Source organism: Musa acuminata, chromosome BXJ2-4, assembly GCF_036884655.1.
Source record: "Musa acuminata AAA Group cultivar baxijiao chromosome BXJ2-4, Cavendish_Baxijiao_AAA, whole genome shotgun sequence".
NCBI lineage: Eukaryota > Viridiplantae > Streptophyta > Magnoliopsida > Zingiberales > Musaceae > Musa > Musa acuminata.
Genome location: NC_088341.1, coordinates 16,063,813 through 16,089,683, shown reverse-complemented (window position 1 = coordinate 16,089,683; position 25,871 = coordinate 16,063,813).

The window sequence follows — 25,871 nt, the reverse complement described above, 5'->3', positions numbered from 1 at the left end:
TTGAATCTCGGATTTTGATGATGAAATCAATTGTCAATTGTTTGTCTAATCTGTGTGTTGAGATAAGTGTGCAGGATTAACTACGATGAAAGTAAGACATGCAGCAGGAGTTGCGCCGGAGTCATGACAATGATCACGTTGGGAGTTCGAGAGCTCGACGGAAGTTCGGACAGTCGTCGGAGGTTTTACGGGAACAAATCCGAGAAGTCCAAAAGCTTGCCAAAGGAGCTCGTCGAAACTTGCAAAGTGGATCGTCGCAAGTCCAGGAGTTTGCCGGAAGTCCGTAGGAGGATCACCGAGGGTTCGTCGGATGATCGACGGAAGTTCGCCGGAAACTCGCCGGAAGAAGCGATTGACGCACCGGAGCAAGCTACAAAATATGTCTTAGGAAATAATCATAGTTAGCACATTGATTAAGTTAGAAATGGGAGGTGATCCCATTAGCTTAATCTTGGGGCAATTGGGCCCCTGAAAGAATCAAATTGGGCCGAATGGATTAACCCATTCGGACCCTGATTGCTATGGGAGGTGCAACCGCCCAAGCCAGGAGGTAGCACCGCCCAGGCTATGTCTCCCAGCGAGACTAGGCGGTGCAACTGCCCCAGCCAAGAGGTGGCACCGCCCCGAGCTCAGTCTCCGAGCGAGACTGGGCGGTGCAACCTCTTCTGTCAAGAGGTAGCACCGCCAAAGCTCAAGTTTCGAGCTCTGTCAGGCGGTGCAACCTCCCCAGTCAGGCGGTGCAACCGCCTGAGCTCAGTCTTCGAGCTCTGGCAGAAAGGTGCAACCGCCCCTGACAGAGGTGACACCACCCAGAGGCTCAGTCTTCGAGCTCTGCCAGGCGGTGCAACCGCCCTAGTCAGGAGGTGCAACCGCCTGATCCCGGAATTCCGGGAATTGACAGATTTGAGCTCCAAATTTTAACTGGGTTGGGGCCTATAAATACCCCACCCATTCAGCACTGAAAGCACAGAACACACACTCGAAATCTTGTTGTCTTTCTATGGTTCTTAGAGCTCAAAACTGCTAGTTCTCCTCTTTCTGTTCTTCAAAGTTTGAGTTGTAAAGAGAGGAGAGAAAACTTCTGTAAGGGTTGTCTCCTAAGCCCGTCAAAAGGAGTGAATCTGTAAGAAGGTGGTTGGCCTTCGCCTATTGAAGGAAGGCCTCTAGTTGACGTCGGTGACCTCATCAGTGGAGGAAGCCAAAAGTGGAGTAGGTCAAGATTGACCGAACCACTCTAAATCTCGGTTTGCGTTTCCTTTAAGCATTTTACCTTCATTGCAAACTTCTCAATAGTTACTGCCCTCTGCGATTTTACAAACAAGTTTCTGCGTTTAGACGTAAATCTGCGTTTAGACGTAAATCTGCTTTTTCGTATGATCATCATATTGCAGATTGCATTTACGTTTTGAGCTTTACCAATACTACACACTGCCTTTATACTCCTGCTTAAACTGCGTCTTATCTAATCAAGTGATTTACGAATCAGCATTTAGACGTAAATCAGTTTCTTCGTACGAATTTCGGATTTCAGTTTGCGCCGATATTCTGGTTTTCATCATAGCTACAAACTGCCTGCTTAGTTTGACATTAACATTGATTAGTATCAACTTTCATACAGAAGTTGTTTTTATCGGTCGAACGCAGCTTTCGATTTTAATCACAGAAAGTTTTACGCTGCACTAATTCACCCCCCCCCCTCTTAGTGCTCTCGATCCTAACAATTGGTATCAGAGCCCGGTTAACTCTCAAACGGATTAAAACCCAAGAGAGATGGCTTACACCGGAAACCAAGAGGGCCATTCTATTACACGTCCACCCATGTTTAATGGGATGGACTACACCTATTGGAAGACCCGAATGAGGATCTTTCTTATCTCTATGGATGTTGAACTTTGGAATCTTATCGAAATTGGTTTTTCGAAGTCTTCTCTTCCAATGATCGATTGGAATGATTTGGAGAAGAAGGCTTTCTCTCTCAATGCAAAGGCTATGAATGTCTTATTTTGCACACTTGATAAAAACGAGTTTAATCGTGTTTCTATTTGTGAAACTGCATTCGATATTTGGCACACACTCGAAGTGACTCATGAAGGCTATTCCGAACTTTTGTTACACTCTTTCGTTACACTCTTGGCGACATGTTGATTGATTGAAAGAGTCAAAAATCAATCTTTTGTTACACTCTTTCAAACTTTTCCGAATGAAACCGAGTGAGACTATTGGCGACATGTTTACCCGTTTCACGGATGTCATCAACGATCTAAAAGGACTCGGAAAAAGTTTTTCGGATTTTGAGCTCGTAAATAAGATTCTAAGATCCCTTCCTAAGAGTTGGGATCCTAAAGTCACTGCTATTCAAGAGGCAAAAGATCTAAACAACTTCTCTCTTGAAGAACTAATTGGGTCATTAATGACCTATGAGATGACTTGCAAAGCCCATGAAGAGCAAGAAGACATCCTTCCAAAGAACAGGAAGGATATGGCACTTAGAACTTTGGAAGACCACTTAAAAGAAAACTCAAGTGATGAGGACTGTGACGATGACTTGGCACTTCTAACAAGAAAATTTAAAAAATTCATTAAAAGAAACAAGTTTAAGAATGACACTAAAAATAAACTTGAACCCAAGAAGGACCAAGTTATTTGCTATGAGTGCAAAAAGCCGGGACACTACAAGAGTGATTGTCCCCAAGCCAAAAAGAGAACAACAAAGAAGAAGGCGCTCAAAGCAACATGGGATAATTCGAGTGCATCCGAAGAAGAGGAGTCCAACACCGAGCAAGTTGCTCATTACGCCTTAATGGCCATCGGAGATGAGGTAACGAATTTATTAGATGCTGATTTATCTTTCGATGAATTATTAAATGCCTTCCATGACTTATTTGATGAATGCAAGATTATTAATAGAAAATACAAATTGCTAAAAAAGGAGCATGATAGTCTTACTTGTGATTTTGATAAGTTAAAAACTGAATATCATGATAGTTTAAATTCATGTATCAAATGCCATGATCTAGAAACTCTCCAAAAAGAAAACCTGCTACTTAAAGACACCTTAAAGAAATTTGAGGTTGGTAGCAAGTCATTGAACATGATCCTTGCAAACAAGGGTCACGTTCCAAAAAGGAGTGGAATTGGATTTGTGAGAAGTCCTCACCGAAATCCAACCACCTTCATAAAAAGCCCCATCTTACATGTTCAACACTAAACTGACTTGGGTTCCTAAAGGAACCATGATAAAATCTATGCAACATGATAAACAATGTAGATCTATCTTTGAGGCACCCAAAAGCAAATGGGTACCTAAAAATCATCCTTTCTTGTAGAAACCCACACCATCGCAAGCTAGGAGCAAGAGATGGTACCTTGATAGTGGATGCTCAAGGCATATGACCGGAGATCCATCTCAATTCTCTAAGCTCACTAGCATAGACGAAGGCTATGTCACCTTCGGAGACAACAACAAGGGTAAAATCATTGGCAAAGGAACCATAGGTAACAAATCCAACTTCTTTATTGAAGATGTTTTGTTAGTTGATGGTTTAAAACATAACCTCTTGAGCATTAGTCAATTATGTGATAAAGGATACACTGTCAAATTTGAATCTAATGCTTGCATCATTGAAAAACCACATAAAAACATGTCCATGATTGCATTAAAACAAAATAACGTATACACTATTGACATAAATGATTTGTGTAATGAAATGTGTTTTTCGGTTTTGAATGAGGATGCTTGGCTATGGCATAGAAGATTAGGTCATGCTAGCATGAAACTAATCACTCAAATATCATCTAAAGAACTTGTAAGAGGAATTCCTCATATCAAGTTCATCAAAGATAATGTATGCCAATTAGGTAAATAAATTAAGGGTAGTTTCAAGACTAAGAATCAAATAAGCACCTCTAGGCCCTTACAATTGATCCATATGGACTTGTTCGGACCAATCTCTACATCGAGTCTAGGAGGTAGCAAATACGCCTTTGTCATTGTTGATGACTATAGCAGATATACATGGACCTACTTCTTAAAACAAAAAAATGAATGCTTTAGATATTTTACCAAGTTTTGTAAACTTGTTCAAAATGAGAAGGGTTCTATGATTTCGTCAATTAGAAGTGATCATGGTGGAGAATTGCAAAACCATGATTTCCAAGAATTCTGTGAACTCAATGGATACAACCATAATTTCTCTACTCTAAGAAATCCTCAACAAAATGGGGTAGTAGAAAAAAAAAATCAAAATTTACAAGAAATGGCAAGAACCATGTTGAATGAACATAGCCTACCCAAATATTTTTGGGCCGAAGCCGTAAACACTGCATGCTATATTTTGAATAGAGTTCTAGTAAGACCCCTACTCACCAAAACTCCTTATGAGTTATGGAATAACAAAAAACCCAATGTTTCATATTTTAAAGTCTTTGGGTGTAAGTGTTTTATCTTGAATGAAAAGGATAACTTAGGAAAATTTGATGCTAAATCCGATGAAAGAATCTTTCTTGGTTATTCTTCGGTTTCTAAAGCTTTTCGTATCTTCAATAAAAGAACTTTAATTATTGAAGAATCCATTCATGTTGTTTTCAATGAGATTTCCGAAATTAGGAAAAATGATCTTGATGATGATGTTAACTTTGATTCCTTGAATTTAAATGAAACCTCGTCTCCAACTAGCAACTTGGATGCATCCACTTCCCAGATTTCCTTACCCAAGGATTGGAAGTATGTAGATGCTCATCCTAAGGAGCTAATCTTAGGGACACATCAAAGGGGGTTCAAACACGATCTTCTTTTAAAAATTTTTGTGCCAAAGCCGTCTTTCTCTCCCAAATTGAACCCAAATGTGTTGATGAAGCCATGAAAGATGATTCATGGATTATCGCAATGCAAGATGAATTGAATCAATTTGAGAGAAATGAGGTGTGGACGCTTGTTCCTAGGCCAAATGACTATTTAGTTATTGGTACTAAATGGGTCTTTAGAAACAAGCCAGATGAAAATGGTATCGTGGTTAGAAACAAGGCTAGATTAGTGGCCAAAGGTTTCAACCAAGAAGAATGTATCGATTATGAAGAAACCTTCGCTCCTGTGGCTCGATTAGAAGCCATAAGGATGCTCCTTGCCTACGCTAGTAGTAATAATTTTAAGTTGTTTCAAATGGATGTTAAAAGCGCTTTTCTTAATGGCTTTATTTCCGAAGAAGTATATGTTAAACAACCTCCTGGATTTGAAAATAATAGTCTCCCTAATCATGTGTTTAGATTAACTAAAACTCTCTATGGTTTAAAACAAGCTCCAAGGGCTTGGTATGAGAGACTTAGTTCTTTTCTCATTGAAAATAATTTCATAAAAGGCAAGGTTGATACTACATTATTCATCAAGAATTTTGAAAATAATTTTCTCATTGTTCAAATTTATGTTGATGATATTATCTTTGGTTCTACGAATGAATCTCTCTATGAATCTTTTGCTAAAACTATGAGTCTTGAATTCGAAATGAGTTTAATGGGAGAGTTAACATTCTTCTTAGATTTACAAATCAAACAACTAAGCAATGGCATCTTTATTAGTCAAACTAAATATGCTATGAATTTACTAAAGAAGTTTAATATGAAGAACTCAAAAGCCATTAACACTCCTATGAGCACCTCCACTAAGTTAGAAATTGATGAAAGTGGAGAAAGCTTTGATCAAAAAACTTATAGGGGTATGATAGGAAGTTTACTTTACCTCACTACAACAAGACCAGACATCATGTTCAGTGTAGGACTTTGTGCTAGATTTCAATCAAACCCTAAGATATCTCATCTCAAAGTAGTTAAAAGAATACTCAGATATCTTAATGGTACCACAAATCTAGGATTATGGTACCCAAAATTAGAGAATCTTGAGTTAATTGCTTATGCTGATGCGGACTTTGCTGGCTGTAGATTAGATAGAAAAAGCACATCAGGAACATGTCAATTCTTAGGACATGCCCTTGTTTCCTGGTCATCTAAGAAACAAAACTCGGTTGCACTATCAACAACCGAAGCTGAATATATTGCAGCAAGTGCATGCTATGCACAAGTTGTATGGATGAAAAACACCTTAGAAGATTATAAAGTTCATCTTAAAAATATTCCAATTAAATGTGATAATACAAGTGCAATATGCTTAACAAAGAACCCTATACAACACTCAAGAACAAAATATATTGATATCAGACATCACTTTATACGAGATCATGTTACGAATCATGATGTAATCATAGAGTTCATTGATACTAAACATCAACTAGCTGATATCTTTACAAAACATCTAAGTGAAGAACAATTTGATTTTATAAGAAGAGAATTAGGAATGTTGATGTGTCCGAATACTTAAACTAGCTAAAATTATTTTTTGGACTTTATTGAATGATCAAATCACTTGATTACTATTACATGCCTTGGTATCACTTGATCAAAAAACTTACTTATGTCCGAATGCATGGAAGAGTTCATTTCATTTTCGGATTTGCTTAACAATTTGAATGCTAAAAATCAGATTTTCCTGTACACTCTTATGTAAATTTTTTTTTGGAAAAATGAGTTTCCTCCTTCATGCACAAAGAATTATAACATACAAGGAGAAGAGGTATTCAAAGCATTATACGTGTCATGCCTTCCTGTGCTTGATAACCTGCTTATATTGTTCTCCTGGAATCACATCTACCATGCTTTTTGTTGATGACAAAGGGGGAGAAATATATGAATTGATATGTTTGCTATCACTGATGTTGATATGGTTGCTATCACTGATGCTGATATGTTTGCTATCACTGATGTTGATATGGTTGCTATCACTGATGCTGATATGTTTGCTATCACTGATGTTGATATGGTTGCTTTCACTGATGCTATGATTAGGCCATACTTGCATCACCAAGAAATATATGATTGCTATCATTGCTATGATTAGGCCATACTTGCATCACCAAGAAATATATGATTGCTATCATTGCTATATGCCCTGTATCAAGATATCAAACAAATTTGCATCGTACGAACTAATTTCTTACCATGTGATGCAATGCTACACTTGCTAAATATTCATATCATGTAATGATATCAAAATCTTGCTTCACAGCTTTACATGTCGATATCTTACAATATGATGAATTGCTACAATAACCATCATTCAAACTTGTTATATTTGAAAATGAATGTCAAGCCTTGACATCATCTTCAAAGAGATACATCATGATAGGAATCATGATAGGAATATGTCTCTTGAATTTATAAAGTTTTTAAATTCAACAAGTATGGCATATAGACAAGGGGAGTTAAGGTTAACTCCATTATCAATTGATTGTCATCATCAAAAAGGGGGAGATTGTTGAAACTCGGATTTTGATGATGAAATCAATTATCAATTGTTTGTCTAATCTGTGTGTTGAGATAAGTGTGTAGGATTAACTACGATGAAAGTAAGACATGCAGCAGGAGTTGTGCCGGAGTCATGACAATGATCACGTTGGGAGTTCGAGAGCTCGACGGAAGTTCGGACAGTCGTCGGAAGTTCGGACAGTCGTCGGAGGTTCTGCGGGAACAAATCCGAGAAGTCCAGAAGCTTGCCAAAGGAGCTCATCAGAACTTGCCAAGTGGATCGTCGCAAGTCCAGGAGTTTGCCGGAAGTCCGCAGGAGGATCACCGAGGGTTCGTCGGATGATCGACGGAAGTTCGTCGGAAACTCGCCGGAAGAAGCGATTGACGCACCGGAGCAAGCTGCAGAATATGTCTTAGGAAATAATCGTAGTTAGCACATTGATTAAGTTAGAAATGGGAGGTGATCCCATTAGCTTAATCTTGGGGCAATTGGGCCCCTGAAAGAATCAAATTGGGCCGAATGGATTAACCCATTCGGACCTTGATTGCTGTGGGAGGTGCAACCGCCCAAGCCAGGAGGTAGCACCGCCCAGGCTATGTCTCCCAGCGAGACTGGGCGGTGCAACCGCCCCAGCCAAGAGGTGGCACTGCCCCGGGCTCAGTCTCCGAGCGAGACTGGGCGGTGTAACCTCTTCTATCAAGAGGTAGCACCGCCAGAGCTCAAGTTTCGAGCTCTGCCAGGCGGTGCAACCTCCCCAGTCAGGCGGTGCAACCGCCTAAGCTCGGTCTTCGAGCTCTGGCAGAGAGGTGCAACCGCCCCAGTCAGGAGGTGCAACCGCCTGATCCCGGAATTCCGGGAATTGACAGATTTGAGCTCCAAATTTGAACTATGTTGGGGCCTATAAATACCCCACCCATTCAGCACTGAAAGCATAGAACACACACTCGAAATCTTGCTGTCTTTCTGTGGTTCTTAGAGCTCAAAACTGCTAGTTCTCCTCTTTCTGTTCTTCAAAGTTTGAGTTGTAAAGAGAGGAGAGAAAACTTCTGTAAGGGTTGTCTCCTAAGCCCGTCAAAAGGAGTGAATCTGTAAGAAGGTGGTTGGCCTTCGCCTATTGAAGGAAGGCCTCTAGTTGACGTCGGTGACCTCATCGGTGGAGGAAGCCAAAAGTGGAGTAGGTCAAGATTGACTGAACCACTCTAAATCTCGGTTTGCATTTCCTTTAAGCATTTTACCTTCACTGCAAACTTCTCAATAGTTACTGCCCTCTGCGATTTTACAAACAAGTTTCAACGTTTAGACGTAAATCTGCGTTTAGACGTAAATCTGCTTTTTCGTATGATCATCATATTGCAGATTGCATTTACGTTTTGAGCTTTACCAATACTGCACACTGCCTTTATACTCCTGCTTAAACTGCATCTTATCTAATCAAGTGATTTACGAATCAGCATTTAGACGTAAATCAGTTTTTTCGTACGAACTTCGGATTTCAGTTTGCGTCGATATTCTGGTTTTCATCATAGCTGCAAACTGCCTGCTTAGTTTGACATTAACATTGATTAGTATCAACTTTCATACAGAAGTTGTCTTTATCGGTCGAACGCAGCTTTCGATTTTAATCGCAGAAAGTTTTCCGCTGCACTAATTCACCCCCCCCCCCCCTCTTAGTGCTCTCGATCCTAACACAACCGCCCCTGACAGGAGGTGGCACCGCCCAGAGGCTCAGTCTTCGAGCTCTGCCAGGCGGTGCAACCGCCATATCCCGGAATTTTGGGAATTGACAATTTTAAGCTCGGAATTCAAATTGGGTTGGGGCCTATAAATACCCCACCCTTTCAGCACTGAAAGGGCACTTAAAAACACACCGAAATCCTGATCTTATTCTGTGATTTTTAGAGCACAAAATTGTTGTAAAAGCCAAAAGTTCTTCTCCCTCTTTTCTTTCAAGTTCTGATCTTTAAAGAGAGGAGAGAAAATTCTGTACGGGTTGTCTCCTAAGCCCGTCAAAAGGAGTGAAACTGTAAAAGGGTGGTTGACATTTGCCTATTGAAGGAAGGCCTCTAGTGGACGTCGGTGACCTCGTCGGTGGAGGAAGCCAAAAGTGGATGTAGGTCAAGATTGACCGAACCACTCTAAATCTCGGTTTGCATTTACTTTGAGCATATTATCTTTACTGCAAACCTCCTCAAAAGCTTACTGCTTTCTGTGCATATACGATTGGGTTTCAAGCTTTGCACTTTCCGAATCGGCGTTTAGACGTAAATCAATTTTATTGTACGATCATCATATTTCAGTTTGCGTTTACGTTTTGATTTCTATCGTAACTGCAAACTGCCTTTATATCCTTGCTTTAACTGCATCTTGCTTAATCAAGAGATTTGTGAATCAGCATTTAGACGTAAATCAATTTTTTCGTATGAATATCATATTCAAGTTTGTGCCTACTATCTGATTTGAACCATAACTGCAAACTGCATTTATATATTTGCTGCATCTCGCTTAATCAAAAGTTAAAGTGATTTACGAATCGGCTTTCTTACTGAAATCACTTTTATCGAACGAACGCAGTTTTTTTTTTAATCGTAGAAGGTTTTCCGCTGCACTAATTCACCCCCCCCTCTTAGTGCTATTGATCCTAACAATTGGTATCAGAGCGGGGTTAACTCTCAAACGAATTAAAACCCAAGAGAGATGGCATACGTCGGAAACCAAGAGGGCCATTCTATTACACATCCACCCATGTTTAATGGGACGGACTACACCTATTGGAAGACCCGAATGAGGATCTTTCTTATTTCTATGGATTTTGAACTTTGAAATCTTATCGAAAATGGATTTTCGGAGTCTTCTCTTCCAATGATCAATTAGAATGAATTGGAGAAGAAGGCTTTCGCTCTTAATGCAAAGGCTATGAATGCCTTATTTTGTGCACTTAATAAAAACGAGTTCAACCGTGTTTCGGTTTGTGAAACCGCATTTGATATTTGGCACACACTCAAAGTGACTCACGAAGGCACAAGTAGAGTGAAAGAGTCAAAAATCAATCTTTTGATACATTCTTTCGAACTTTTCCGGATGAAACCGAGTGAGACTATTGGCGACATGTTACCCATTTCAGTAATGTCGTCAACGGTCTAAAAGGACTCGAAAAAAGTTTTTCGGATTTTGAGCTCGTAAATAAGATTCTAAGATCCCTTCCTAAAAGTTGGGATCCTAAAGTCACTGCTATTCAAGAGGCAAAAGATCTAAACAACTTCCTTCTTGAAGAACTAATCGGGTCATTAATGACCTACGATATGACTTGTAAAGCTCATGAAGAGCAAGAAGACATTCTTCCAAAGAACAAGAAGGATATGACACTCAGAACTTTAGAAGACCACTTGAGAAAAAACTCAAGTGAAGAGGACTATGACAATGACGTGGCACTTCTAACAAGAAAATTTAAAAAATTCATTAAAAGAAACAAGTTTAAGAATGACACAAAAAATAAACTTAAACCCAAGAAGGACCAAGTTATTTGCTACGAGTGCAAAAAGCCGGGACACTACAAAAGTGATTGTCCCCAAGTCAAAAAGAGAACATCAAAGAAGAAGGCGCTCAAAGCAATGTGGGATGACTTGAGCGCGTCCGAAGAAGAGAAGTCCAACACCGAGCAAGTTGCTCATTATGCCTTAATGGCCATCGGAGAGGAGGTAACGAATTTAATAGATGCAGATTTATCATTTGATGAATTATTAAATGCCTTCCATAACTTATTTGATGAATGCAAGATTATTAGCAGAAAATACAAATTGCTAAAAAAGGAGCATGATAGTCTTACTTGTAATTTCGATAAGTTAAAAACTGAATATCATGATAGTTTAGGTTCATGCATAAAATGTCATGATCTAGAAACTCTCCAAAAGGAAAACTTGCTACTTAAAGACACCTTGAAGAAATTCGAGGTTGGTAGCAAGTCTTTGAACATGATCCTTGCAAACAAGGGTCACGTTCCCAAAAGAAGTGGAATTGGATTTGTGAGAAGTCCTCACCAAAATCCAACCACCTTCATAAAAGGCCCCATCTTACATGTTCGACACCAAAGCAAATGCAACTTTTGTTACAAACTTGGACACAAAACGCATTATTGTCCATTCAAGAAAATTAGTCTGAACAGATTAATTTGGGTTCCTAAAGGAACCATGATAAATTCTATGCAACATGATAAAAAATGTAGATATATTTTTGAGGAACCCAAAAGCAAATGGGTACCTAAAGATCATCCTTTCTTGTAAAGACATAAAACATCATAAGTTGGGAGCAAAAAATAATATCCTGCTCTTTGGATTCTCGATATTCATGACCCGAGATCCAAAAAGAACTCGCGATGCTCTCTAGCCTAAATAACAGAAGAGGATTAGAAAATTAAAATTACAAATGCGATATAGATACAATCCTATTTGATCCCTCAGAATTGGAAACCCATGATTCTCACTTCACATATCCTCTGGATTTTCGAACCCATTGATGTCATCCATTCGTTACTTTCGAATCCAACTATATCATGAACTTACTAAGTTTGTCATGAACTTGCAAGGCTTACCAACTTGAACAATTTGTCACAAACATGTGCACGACATTTAGAGTATGCATGTCACAAGATCTATCTTGATCATGCAAAATTTCTTATCTTACAATGAAAATTCTTACGTAATTACGTAAGTAAAGTTGGTTGCTCTAAATGAAAATTCTTCTTAAGTCAAAAACATTCAAATCAGATCACATTGCAGTCAGAACAAGTGCTCATCGCCTGCAGGCCGTGGCACCGCCCCAGCTGGAGGTAGCACCTCCGGCTGTCACGTGTTGCAAGCGGTTGCACCGCCCCAGCCAGCGGTGCAACCGCCCGCAATTCTACCTCTTTTTAACGTGAGCTAGGACCGGCAGTGGAACCAACCCCAACTCACTCCCTTCCCCTCTTTACTCTTCCAAAGCTTCGCCACCTCCATTTCACCCCTCATAGCATCCCAAATACTCCTCACTTTGAAGCAAAAGATCAACAATCTCTCCTTCTATTGAAGATCTCACTAAGGTATTCTCTAAGAACCCCTTAAATTCTGTTTTTGATTCATTTACTCTTGCTCATTACTATCCTCTTAAATAGCAGTAGTTATGGGGTCTAGAAGATCCTCAAGGGACAAAGGGAAGAGGAGATTAGTGGAAGATTTTGATCTTACCCTTTTCGATTCAAAATATCATGCTGAAAAGTTTTCCTCTTTCGAACTTAGGAGTGTCAATAAGGGAAAACATGTAGATTTAAATGAACTAAGAGACTTAGAGACAATCCAATGGTTTGCAAACTTAGATCTACTCCCTATTTTACAAATTGGTGAACCCATCTATCCAAGACTTGTTAGACTGTTTTACAACAATATACAAGTAGATGAAGAAGAACGAATGTCTACCTATCTCTTAGGACAACACATCTCCATTACGGATAAATTCATTTGCGACATGATAGGCATTCCCCTAAAAAATAGAGGACTTTATTTTAGAGGATCATGGGATGATGAAACTGTTGGGACAACATATGTTGAAGCCTTAGGAACAATTTTCGCCAATCCCAACTTAGCATTTGTTCCTAAAAGTTGTGAACATCTACTACCACTAAACACTAAGGTACTTCATCATATCCTAACTAGCATCATTCTCCCTAAACAATACCATCATGATGAAGTAAGCCAAATAGAATTAGGAACTATGTATTGGATCATGAAAGGACATGACATCTGTCTTGGTTATCTTATCCAGCAAAACATGTTAGAACTATCTAAGAAAGACATAATACTTCTATATGGTGGTATAATCACAAGAATACTGAAAGCATACGATATTCCAATACCACCGGAAGAAGAAGTAATAAAAGTAGATAGATTTAGCATAATAAATAAAAATCTACTTCATCGATTAAGATGTGTTTCTAGAAACGGTAACTGGGTTAGAATGCCTAGAAGAACCGATCCCCCCCAACCTGAACCGGAACCGGAAACACCAATCTTTAGGGGTACTCAATCTCCTCCGATCTCTCCCTTTGAGGAAACACATTCATTTGAGCAAGCTACTGCATCATCTGTCGAAGATATTGGGATTCGGATGGACCGATTTGAACAAAGACAAGAACGGCTTGAACATCGATAAGATCAAATCCTATCTTAGCTGCAGCAAATTCATCGACAATTTGACTCTTTATTTAGGCACTTTAATCTTCCACCTTATGAATGAGCTTGTATATGAACACAATCACCTATTGTTATTGTAAACTCTTTATGTTACTCACCATGATGCCCTTTGCCTTAATCCTTGATATGGTTACCTGATGTATTTATTTGTGAGCATATGCAAAGTTACAAACATCTCTCATTGTTTAATCTCGTTATTCATTGTCGGATTTTACATTGAAACTAAATGTTTTTATAACTACTTTGAAAACCTTGTGCCTTGGTTTCCATGATAAATATGATTTGAGAAAATGATATACCAATGCAGTTGATGAGTCATGACATTGTTATGATATTATTATTGCCATAACACTAAACATCAACTAGCTGATATTTTTACAAAACCTCTAAGTGAAGAACAATTTGATTTCATAAGAAGAGAATTAGGAATGTTGATGTGTCCGAATACATAAACTTGTTGAAATTATTTTTCGGACTTTATTGATTGATTGATCAATTTCACTTAATTGCTATGATGATTTTACACAATTACATGTTAGAAATTATGTGTATGAATATAAAAATTTCCATGATCATAAGCATGTTTTATCTTCATGATCATATTTGAAAATCAATAGCACAGTCCCGTCCGAATGCATGAAAGTCTTAATTTCGTTTTCGGATTCTCTTAAAAATCAGAGTTTCTCGATACATTATCCTCTTTCGGACTTAATAAAGCATATGTCATAACGAGTTTAATTCTCATCATTGTTAACATATGAAATACATCTCTCATACACCTATGTGAAGAATATTCTTTAAAGAAATGGATTTAATAAAATGATTCCTGATTATATGAATGATAGTGTTTTTACTAACAAGGATTTGTTTCTAATACATATCTTGATCCTTGTGAAAATGAAGCAAGATATAATCTCTCATCAATTTTAACTTCATTTAAAATAGATGGTGGAGATGCGGGGTAAAAACAGAATTGATATCTCCATGTCATGGTTGCATAATTGACTCACTATTGAACCTAGTAAAGGCATCACACTTATGCTCAAAATTCGCTTATATTGTTCTCCTAGTATCATAATTACCATGCTTTTTGTTGATGACAAAGGGGGAGAAATATATGAGTATTAATGCCATGCTTGAATCACCAAGAGATATATGAATTGCTATGCTATGATGCATGCATCACCAAGAGATATATGAATTGCTATGCTATGATTGCTATAATTTGCATTATGCCTTGTTTGTATCATGTCAAGATATGAAACAAAAAATCTTACTTTGCAGTTTTACATGTTGATATCTTACAATATGATGAATCGCTACTATTACCATCATTCAAACTTGTAATGTAAAATTTGAAAATGAATGTCAAGCCTTGACATCATCTTCAGAGAGATACATCATGATGGGAATCATGATGGGAGTATTGATAAGTTTAAATGATTTTAACTTATCAATATGTCTCTTGAATTCAAGAATGACTTATCTCAAGTATGGCATATAGACAGGGGGAGTTAAGGTTAACTTCATTATCAATTGATTGTCATCATCAAAAAGGGGGAGATTGTTGAATCTCGGATTTTGATGATGAAGTCAATTGTCATTTGTTATCTAATCTATATGTTGAGATAAGTGTGCAGGATTAACTACGATGAAAGTAAGATATGCAGTAGGAGTTGCGCCGGAGTCAAGACAATGATCATGTTGGGAGTTCGAGAGTTCGACGGAAGTTCGGACAGTCGTCGGAGGTTCTGCGGGAACAAATCCGAGAAGTCCATGAGCTTACCAAAGAAGCTCGTCGGAACTCGCCAAGTGGATCGTTGCAAGTCCAGGAGTTTGCCGGAAGTCCGCAGGAGCAACACCGAGGGTTCATCGGATGATCGACGGAAGTTCGTCAGAAGCTCGCCGGAAGAAGCGATTGACGCACCGGAGCAAGTTGCAGTAAATGTCTTAGGAAATATCGTAGTTAGCACAATGATTAAGTTGGAAATGGGAGGTGATCCCATTAACTTAATCTTGGGGCAATTGGGCCCCTAAAAAACCCAAATTGGGCCGAATGGATCAACCCATTCGGACCCTGATTTCTGCCAGGAGGTTGAACCGCCCTAACCAAGCGGTGGCACCACTTGGGCTTAGTCTCCGAGTGAGACTGGGCGGTGCAACCGCTCCTGACAAGAGGTGGCACCGCCTGAGCTCGGTCTTCGAGCTCTGGCAGGAGGTGCAACCGCCCCTGACAGGAGGTGGCACCGCCTAGAGGCTCAGTCTTCGAGCTCTGCTAGGCGGTGCAACCGCCAGATCCCGGAATTCCGGGAATTAACAGTTTTGAGCTCGGAATTCAAACTGGGTTGGGGCCTATAAATACCCCACCCTTTTAGCACTAAAAGAGCACTCAAAAATACACCGAAATCCTGATCTTATTCTGTGATTTTTAGAGCTCAAAATTGTTGTAAAAGCCAAAAGTACTTCTCCCTCTTTTCTTCCAAGTTCTGATCTTTAAAGAGAGGAGAGAAAATTCTGTAAGGGTTGTCTCCTAAGCTCATCAAAAGGAGTAAAACTGTAAAAGGGTGGTTGGCCTTCGCCTATTGAAGGAAGGCCTCTAGTGGACGTCGGTGACCTCGTCGGTGGAGGAAGCCAAAAGTGGATGTAGGTCAAGATTGACCGAACCACTCTAAATCTTGGTTTGCATTTACTTTGAGCATATTATCTTTACTGCAAACCTCCTCAAAAGCTTACTGCTTTCTGCGCATATACGATTGGGTTTCAAGCTTTGCACTTTCCGAATCGGCGTTTAGACGTAAATCAGTTTTATCGTACGATCATCATATTTCAGTTTGTGTTTACGTTTTGATTTCTATCATAACTGTAAACTGCCTTTATATCCTTGCTTTAACTACATCTCACTTAATCAAGTGATTTACGAATTAGCATTTAGACGTAAATCAATTTTTTCGTACGAATATCATATTTCAGTTTGCGCCTACTATCTGATTTGAACAATAACTGCAAACTGCATTTATATCTCTGCTGCATCTCGCTTAATCAAAAGTTAAAGTGATTTACGAATCGGCTTTCTTACTGAAATCACTTTTATCGAATGAACGCAGTTTTTTTTTTAATCGTAGAAGGTTTTCCGCTGCACTAATTCACCCCCCCCCCCCCCCCTCTTAGTGCTCTTAATCCTAACAATAAGGAGAAGAATGTAATTGCAAACCGAGATTTAGAGTGGTTCGGTCAATCTTGACCTACATCCACTTTTGGCTTCCTCCTCTGATGAGGTCACCGACGTCTACTAGAGGCCTTCCTTCAATAGGCGAAGGACAACCACCCTTTTACAGCTTTATTCCTTTTGACGAGCTTAAGAGACAACCCTTACAGATTTCCACTCCTCTCTTGAATGATCAAAACTTAGAAGAAAAGAGGGAGAAGAACTTCTAGCCTTTTACAACACTTTTAAGCTCTCAAATTCTCAGAATAAATGTAAGCTTTCGGTTCCCTTTCATGCCAGAAAGGGTGGGGTTTATATATGTCATGCCCCCCCGAATTTAATTCTCATTTAGGAGGTGTGAACCTAACTCAAAATTAATAATATTATAATTCAACAAACAATCCAGGATCCAATCACACATTTGAGGTCACTAAGAAAAACAATCAAGTCATTCACCTCTACAATCCACAATTCACAAAACCTATGCAGTTTATAATCATACATCATGTCACTAGATGATTCTTAAAATCCAAAGGAAACTTAACTAAACCATAACCACATCATAAATCCATAGTTGTGAGAATCTATACAATTACAAAACCAATATGTACCACATGTTTATAGCATTCATTACATAATTTTAACTTAACATTCCAAAAATCCTAACATGATAGGTACTTTTTAAATATTTACAGGATACATCAATCTAGATTTTTTTTTTGGTAAGTAAAAGTAAATTGATTATGTGTAAAGTTTCTACAAATAGCTTTATCTATACAAGTCATAGACAAAGCCAAGTAACTCATATAGTGCGAATGCGATAGTTATGACTACACATGCTGTATACTATAACTCCTAATTTTAGTCAACATAGACAATGTTTATCCAGTTATTTCAAAACTACCTGTGTGTACATTATTTGGCATCATTCCCAAGATTTTTAGCTAATAGCAAAATTACATTTGATAAAAATATCTTTTTCTCTTCGGTTAAAGTGCTCAGTTTTGATATAATGCTCCATACAGGATCTTGAGTCTCTAATAATCTCTTTCAAGTGCTGAGCATTGTTTGTGTGTTGACATTCAAAGATTTTGTTACATCTCTCCTTCCACATCCACCAAATAGCGCATCTGAAAGTAACCTTTGCCAGTTGTGTGAGAGGCCCTTTTCATGAGAAATATTGCATGAGGTCGCCTAGTTCTTGGTGCAAGTTTGGTTGCGGCAGTCTATTGAGTTCAAATCGCTGGAGAATCTCCTTCCATATCCATTTTGTATAATCACAAGCAAAATAGAGGTGGTCAACAGTTTCTTCTTGTTGCATACAAAGGGAGCATCGGTTAACATGATAGATACCTCTTCTTTTCATATTGTCTATTGTAGGTAGTTTATTGAGAAGGGCCTGACATGTACATAAGGAATGTCTTTGTGATATCGGTCGATCCCATGTCCAACTGCTTGGGACCCACTTGTTATTTCTTTGCCTAATTTGATTCCATACGGATGTGGCACTAAATTTGCCATTGTCATGAGGCCAAATAAGTATATCTGAAGAGTTGTTCCTGATTGGAATAGCTATGATAGTCGGCCAAAGTGATAACATTTTGGGAGAAATAGGATTAGGGAGACACTAGGTACCGTTAGCAATGAACTCGGAAACCTTCCAATCTTTGGGAGCCCCAAGATCTTTTCATATTCTGTCACCATATAATTGAAATATACTCTTCCCATTCACCCAAGGATCGTATCACATATTAGTACTAGTTCCAGAAGAGATTGCATAAGAAATGTGTTTGATTAGCCAATTCCTTACCTTTAAAATTCCTTTCCAAGCTGCAGAGTGGTATGTTCTTGTTGAAATTTCCCAGATTGATTCCTTTGAAAGATACCTAGCAGAAACCCATTGTGACCATAAGGAACATTTGTTTTGCAAAAGATCCCACAATTGCTGTACCAGGCATGCTTGATTCCAATCTCTAGTATTTCTCAAGTTTAGCCCCCCTTCATCTTTCGGTTTGCAAATGCTATCCCAATTTACCATATGCATTGCCTTATCATTTGTGCCATTCCAGAAGAAGTTCATTAATAACCGTTCAATATCTTGGAGAAGTCCAGTAGGCAGAAGAAATGCATTACACCAATATATAGAGTAGGAGTGCAATACCGAACAGATGAGTTCGAGTCGTCCTACTTTTGATAGAAGCCTATTTTTCCAAGAAGAAATTTTATTCTTTATTTTTTGCAGGATAGGCTGATAGTGGGTTTTGTGAATGCTTGTGGATATGAGTGGGAGCCCAAATAAGGAACTGACAGTGGGTTTTGTGAATGCCTGTGGACACAAAACAAAAGGAACTTATACAACATCAACATATCAAGTACGAAAGATTTACCTCAAAATCTTCTAGCTTTCCACTGCCTCAACCCAAACTACATATTTTAGCGAGCGATAAGCTATCCTGAAAAATTTATATAACAACGGGGTGAGCATATAAAGCTCTGCAAGCAACTAATATATCCATAGCAAAGAGGACAGTTTTTCAAACAAATAAGGTATCAAAAATACAAAGCAGAGATACAAGATGAAACAGAAGCATGTGTTGTTTGAATGCAGAATTACGATGTCATTTCGTTCGAAGCATGTTTTGTTCATATAATCGAGGAAAGGTAATTGGAGCATATCATTGACATAAGGAGCATAACCATGACATATGGTTATTTCAAGGCATAACAAAGACTTATAACATTTCAGAAATATATCAAAGAACAAAACATGAATAGAAGCTCAAATGTCACATGACGTTGCGTTTATTTCATTCTTATCCAAAGCATGCATAGAAACATAGTCAAAGCTTTGGATATCATATCAAACACATAGAAGGTTGTTAGAACCCTTGCAGATTCTAAACTTGGGGTTGATATCTTTAGGGGATCGACCTCCTTGGAACTCTATAGGGGTTCCTCCCTCCAAGTTGCTGCTCAAAGGCTGCATAAAAGATTCATCTATTGTTTATAAAAAGAGGAGGAATACATGACTATTTATAGGGCTTCTAAACCCTAACTCATAATAGGACTCCTACTCAAGACTCCTACATCTAACCAACTCCTAATAGGACTCCTACTCAAGACGCCTATTCCTTTATGACTCTTAATTCTTCTCTAAAAAATAACTTCCTAACCCTAGCCGGCCTCCTCACCTCTTTAATAGGGGTCGGCTTAGGTAGGTTTTACATGAATGTCCCTTTCAATTAGGACTCTCCAAGCTAGAGTCCTAATAGACCCGCCGCCCTCTTCAAATCAGTCTTGTCCTCAAGATTGATGATTCATAAATTCTGAGAATTTGATATTCAAGTCATCATAGTTCTCCCAAGTGGCATCTTCTATTGGTAGGTTCGCCCACTATATTAGCACTTCATTAGTGGGTCATCGTCATCGAGTCACGATCCGTCGATCAATAATGGCACTTGACTGGGTTTGGAGTTCTTTTTGGGTAGTCATATTTGGTGGGTGGCTTTAGCTGTCTCCAAGCACCTATTTACAACTTCCGTCTGGCTGTTGGTTTGTGGGTGATATGTCGTACTCCTTTTCAATTTAGTACCCTACATATGGAATAACTTTGTCCAAAATCTGCTCTTGAAGATGTAAGTAGAATTTGTCATAAGCACAATGCATCCCTTATAGCATAATTCTTTTGAGTCTCGATTGTAATGAGCCACGGAGCTTGGTGCTTCCTCTAATTTTTTTATGATCTTACTGGTCTCCGAATCTTCCTGCCATTCCATCTTAATATCCTCAAGGAAGTCGCTGGTCGAAAGTGAAACAGTCAAAAATTCAACTTGCTCAGGTAGTTGCGAAAGCGCATCTGGAACAACATTCTCTTTCCCCTTTTTGTAAGTTATTTCATAATCAAATCCAAGAAGTTTTATTACCCATTTTTTCTGCTTAGGGGATGATATCTTTTGCTCCAAAAAGTACTTGAGGCTTTTATGGTTAGTTTTAATTTGAAATCGTCAATTGATCAAGTAGGGTCTCCACCTTATTGCTGCATGCACAATGGCGAGCATCTCCTTATCATATGTTGACATATTTTGATGGGAGGGAGATAATGCCTTGCTAGTGTATGCGAGTGGTCAACCATCTTGCATGAGAATGGCTCCAATTCTGACTCTAGATGCGTCGGCCTCAATAATGAAGGGTCGGCTGAAATCATGGTTGCCTTAAGTTTGTCGAAGGCAGTGAAGGCTTTATCCGACCATTGGAAGATATCTCTTTTCAGTAAGAAAGTAAGTGATGCACTGATCTTTCCATAGTTTTTCATGAACTTGCGGTAGTAGCTTGTTAAACCCTGAAAGCCATGTAGCAATTTTATGTTCCTCGGGGTCGGCCAGTTTTGTATTGCTCCAATTTTGAAGGGGTCCATTGCCACACCTTCCTCTGATATGATATGTCCAAGATATTCCACCTTCTATTGAAGAAAGCAAAATTTCGTAGTGGTTGTTATGTGTTCAAAAGGTGGTTTCCGGTATGTCTTCTTCGTACACTCGTATTTGATGATACCCGGATCAAAAATCCAACTTTGTGAAGATTTGTGCTCCCTTTTATATAGCAATTCATCTATTATTGGAATAGGATATTTGTCCTTGACGGTTATGCCATTGAGAGCTTGGTAATCAACACACAATCGCCATGTTTCATCATTCTTTCGTACGAGGAGCACCGGTGAAGAGTAGGGGCTGTAACTTGGCCGAAGAATTCCTATTTTGAGCATCTCTTTTACAATCCTTTCTATTTCATCCTTCTGGAGATGCGGATACTGATATGGCTGAGTATTTGCTGGAGATTTACCTCGAAGAATCGTTATACAATGATCATGCCGACGGGTAAGAGGTAGGTTGCGCGGTTCGTCAAATATATCTGAAAATTCAGCAAGCAAAGGAAGTAGATTTGGATCTTCAAATTCTGTTGGCTCTCCCTTAGTTTGCTGCTCAAGTTGTACCAAAAAGCCGCTACATGCTTTATGCAAAACCTTCTCCATTTGTTATGTGCAAATCGTCGTTATGTCGCCCTCACATTTCCCGTGCAGTATCACCTGTTTCTCCTTACTATAAAATTTCATAATTAGTTTCATAAAATTCCAAGAAACATCACCTAATTTCATCAACCATTTAATTCTGAGCATGGCCTCATGATCATCAAGAGGGAGGAGGAAGAAATATGTAATTATCTCTTGATCCTGCAGCAACAGTTTCACTCGCGAGCGCCTACGATCATACTTCAAAATCCATCTGTCGACGACCTTAACGTCAAAATCCTCGATAGGTAAGGTCATCCGGACAGCAACCTTACTATTTAGGAAGTTATTAGTACTCCCTGTGTCACTGAGAATAGTGATCGGTTATTGTTTGAGAAGGCCTCCAACTTTTATCGTTTGCGGGTTTGAGTAGCCGGCTAGTGCATGTACCGTAAATTCGGTCGGTTGTGACTCTTCTTTTACATCTTCTTTTTTATGTTCAAAGCCCTCTTCTGGATGTTCAATGGCCTCTTCTTCTACAAATTCAATCATAAGAAGTCTCCCTTTACTACAACGATGCTCACAGCTCCATGGCTTGTTGCAATACCAACAAAACCCCTTCACATATCGCTCCCGAAGCTCTTCTCTTGTCAACCTCTTTGGTGCAGGGACTCAGTCGATAGTAGGGGGGTTGAGGGCTTCAGTATTGCTGGTCGAGGAGTGACCCTAGTCCTCTGAGCTTCATGGTTCAATCGCTTCTCCTGATGTCGTGCGAAAGAGATGGCTGCCATAAGCGTGTATGGTTGTCGCGCTTTAACTTCTCCTCGGACCTCCGGCTTCAAGCCCTCAATGAAGGTCCCCAATAGCTATTTTTGAGACCAATCTTGAGTTTGATTAGATATCCTTTCAAACCTGGTTTGGTACTCCTGAATGGTGAAGGTTTGTTAGATCTTTGCTAGTTGCCCGTCACTATTTTCGTAATCGGTTGGTCCGAAGCAGATCAATAGTCCTTCGAATTGTTGCCATGAGAGGATTCCATGAGTGTGTTCAAACCAGTCAAACCATTGTATGACATCCCCTTCAAGATGTATAGCTGCAATTTTCACCATAGATGCGTCCGCGGTTTTGTGGTACCAAAAATATCGCTCCGCACGCGAGATCCAACCAATCGGATCTTCTTCTTCCCATCTAGGGAAGTCCACTCTCATGCGTGGATAGTTGAGGTTGGTCATAGAGCCTCCCCTCTCTTGGAAGTCATCTCTTTGGACTTAGTGTGATTGTTTAGAGCTCTCTCCTTGATGTGATTTCTTCGGGCTTAGTGGTTGGCCCAAACAGAGTTCGGTAAAGAGAGTCCGAATCTTATCTTACATTCGTACCTCCAAGGCTTCAAATTTAGCATTGATTACCTCCTTAGATACCATAGTATATGCCTCCAAATCTGTGATGTTAAGATCTCTCTTTTGTTGTTAGGTTAAAGGCATGTATAGGTTGAGAGAAGTAATGGTCGAAAGGGTTGGTGGATTGGTGGATTGGTGGATGTAGGCTGCAGTTTAGGCTTGTTTTGTTGCTGTTTTGGGTGCAGTTTGGGGGTGTGGTTTGGTGGAGCTTTAGAGCTGTGGATGAAAGTTTTAGATCTGTGGTAGATGGTAGCAAAGGTTTGATAGAAATCAGTGGAAGTTTGCTGCATAATTGTGTTGTCTTGTAAGAGCAGAATTGTCGTCGAAGAAATAGCGGTTTCTCAACGAAAGTTCCACCAAAAACTTGAGAGATTTATGGAGGGAATTAACAGTAATATCTCAGTTTATATGATAGCAAGGATGTCCAATTTAATCAAGAAAATTTCAGCAGTAATAGCAAGAAAATTGGTGCAAGTTGCGATAGCATAATTCTCATCGAAAAATTTCAACGGTTTACGATGAAAATTTCCAGCAACACAAAATCATTTTTAGAGATGAATTCCTTAATAGATCTATCTTAGATGGAATCCAAGATGATCTATGAAGTGTATAAGAAATTTCATTCAAAAAAGATTGCAAATAGATGGGTTAAGGCAATAATATGCGGCTAAAATTTTCTACAGTACAGATTTTCAAGTGTAGCAGATTGGACATAAAAGATCAGTAGTTTATATTGAGAATTTTTCGATGAAACCAAAGGGAAATCTACTGTTAGGAAGTGTCAAAGCTATTATAAAAAATTCATAGAGATTTGGATAGAAAAAACGCAGTAGCAAGATCAAATAGATTGTGCTATGCGATTGGAATTCTGCAATGTAAACTTTACGATGAAAAGTTTATGCAGCAATTTTGGAATAATTTTTTTTTTTGGATTTTTGAATAAGGATAACCAAATTGTAGCAGCAGTAAGGTAGGAAACCAGAACCTATTGTAATTCATGGGGAGATCAAATGATGATCTATGATAGTGGAGATAACGGTGGAATTTGGCGACGATCATTTAAGCAATTGTGGGAATTGCTTTGGGCAGTTGTGGAGGGCTGATGGATGGCTGTGGAAGGGCAGCGAGATGCCAAGAATGCTGCTCTAATACCAGGTGTTAGAACCCTTGCAGATTCTAAACTTGGGGTTGATCTCTTTAGGGGATCGACCTTCTTGGAACTCTATAGGGGTTCCTCCTTCCAAGTTACTGCTTAAAGGCTGCAGAAAAGATTCATCTATTGCTTATGAAAAGAGGAGGAATACATGACTATTTATAGGGCTTCTAAACCCTAACTCCTAATAGGACTCCTGCTCAAGACTCCTACTTCTAACCAACTCCTAATATGACTCATACTCAAAACTCCTATTCCTTTACAACTCCTAATTCTTCTCTAAAAAACAACCTCCTAACCCTAGTCGGCCTCTTCATCTCTTTAATAGGGGTCAGTTTAGGTAGGTTTTACATGAATGTCCCTCTTAATTAGGACTCTCCATGCTAGAGTCCTAACAAAGGTGAAGTGGGATCATAACATAATATGGTCCATCCATTTCTGAATGACCACCAAACATAAGTCTCCTACATCTGGGAGCTCCATCCACCCAAGTCTGAGTGAAGTCATAGGGGGCTGGCAGAGCATCGCAGGCTCTAAGCATAACTCCCTTTACCATTTCTAGCAAAGGTTCACATTTATCCCACAAACACCAGAGTACAAAGGGACAGTATGAACAATAAAATTAGCATATATCGGAAGCACATGCAGAACAACAAAATATATATGTGCCTTTCGAGTAAATACGATGCAAACATAATCTTTCACAAATGTATTCAAATTTGAAAGGAAATAAAAGCAAGAGCATACAAGGATTTCAAGTAATCACATATAGCTCAATTGAAATAAGAAGGTCAGATGAATTCAATATCCAAATAAATAAAACTGGAAGATACACATATCGAAAGCAAATGCGGAACAATGGGATGCATGTGCCTATACGAATCATTGCGATGCAAACATAAATTTTAGATGATAGCTACAGGTGTACAAATAATTAAAGGAACAAGTATACAGGAATTCAAGACAATAATGTAAAGTTCAACTGAAGTAAGGGTTTTTGCCAAAATTAATTTTCAAAGAGAAGAAACAATAAGGGGCAAAATCGACCAAAGCTTGATTCTGGTAGAATTTGAGGGCAGATTGTATAAATTATTTGGATAAACAATTATGCTCTAATTTAAACAAAATAGGTGTCATTAAAAAGCTTTGTCAATCTAGTTTTAGGCAAATTAAGATTTACAAGAATTGGAATTTACAATAGGGAGTTATAGATAATTTCGTAGCAAAATGTCTGAAAACATTAGCTTTATTTTACTAAATCCATAGGGTCGATGAAAATAGATGTTTTAGTTTACAATTATAGTCCAAAATTTTCAAATTAGGTACATACAGAAATAATTTTGAGTTTAGCTTCGAATAAATCATACTTTACATGAATCTAAGTTCCTAGCAGAAAGTTATAAGCAGTTAAGCAACAAGAGGTCATAAATTATAGTCCCTATTTTTCAAAATATGTATGGTTGATTGAAATAGAAGTCTTAGTAGGTATTTAAACTCTAAATCATTCAATATTAGTATCAAAATAAATATTTTTGAGTCTAC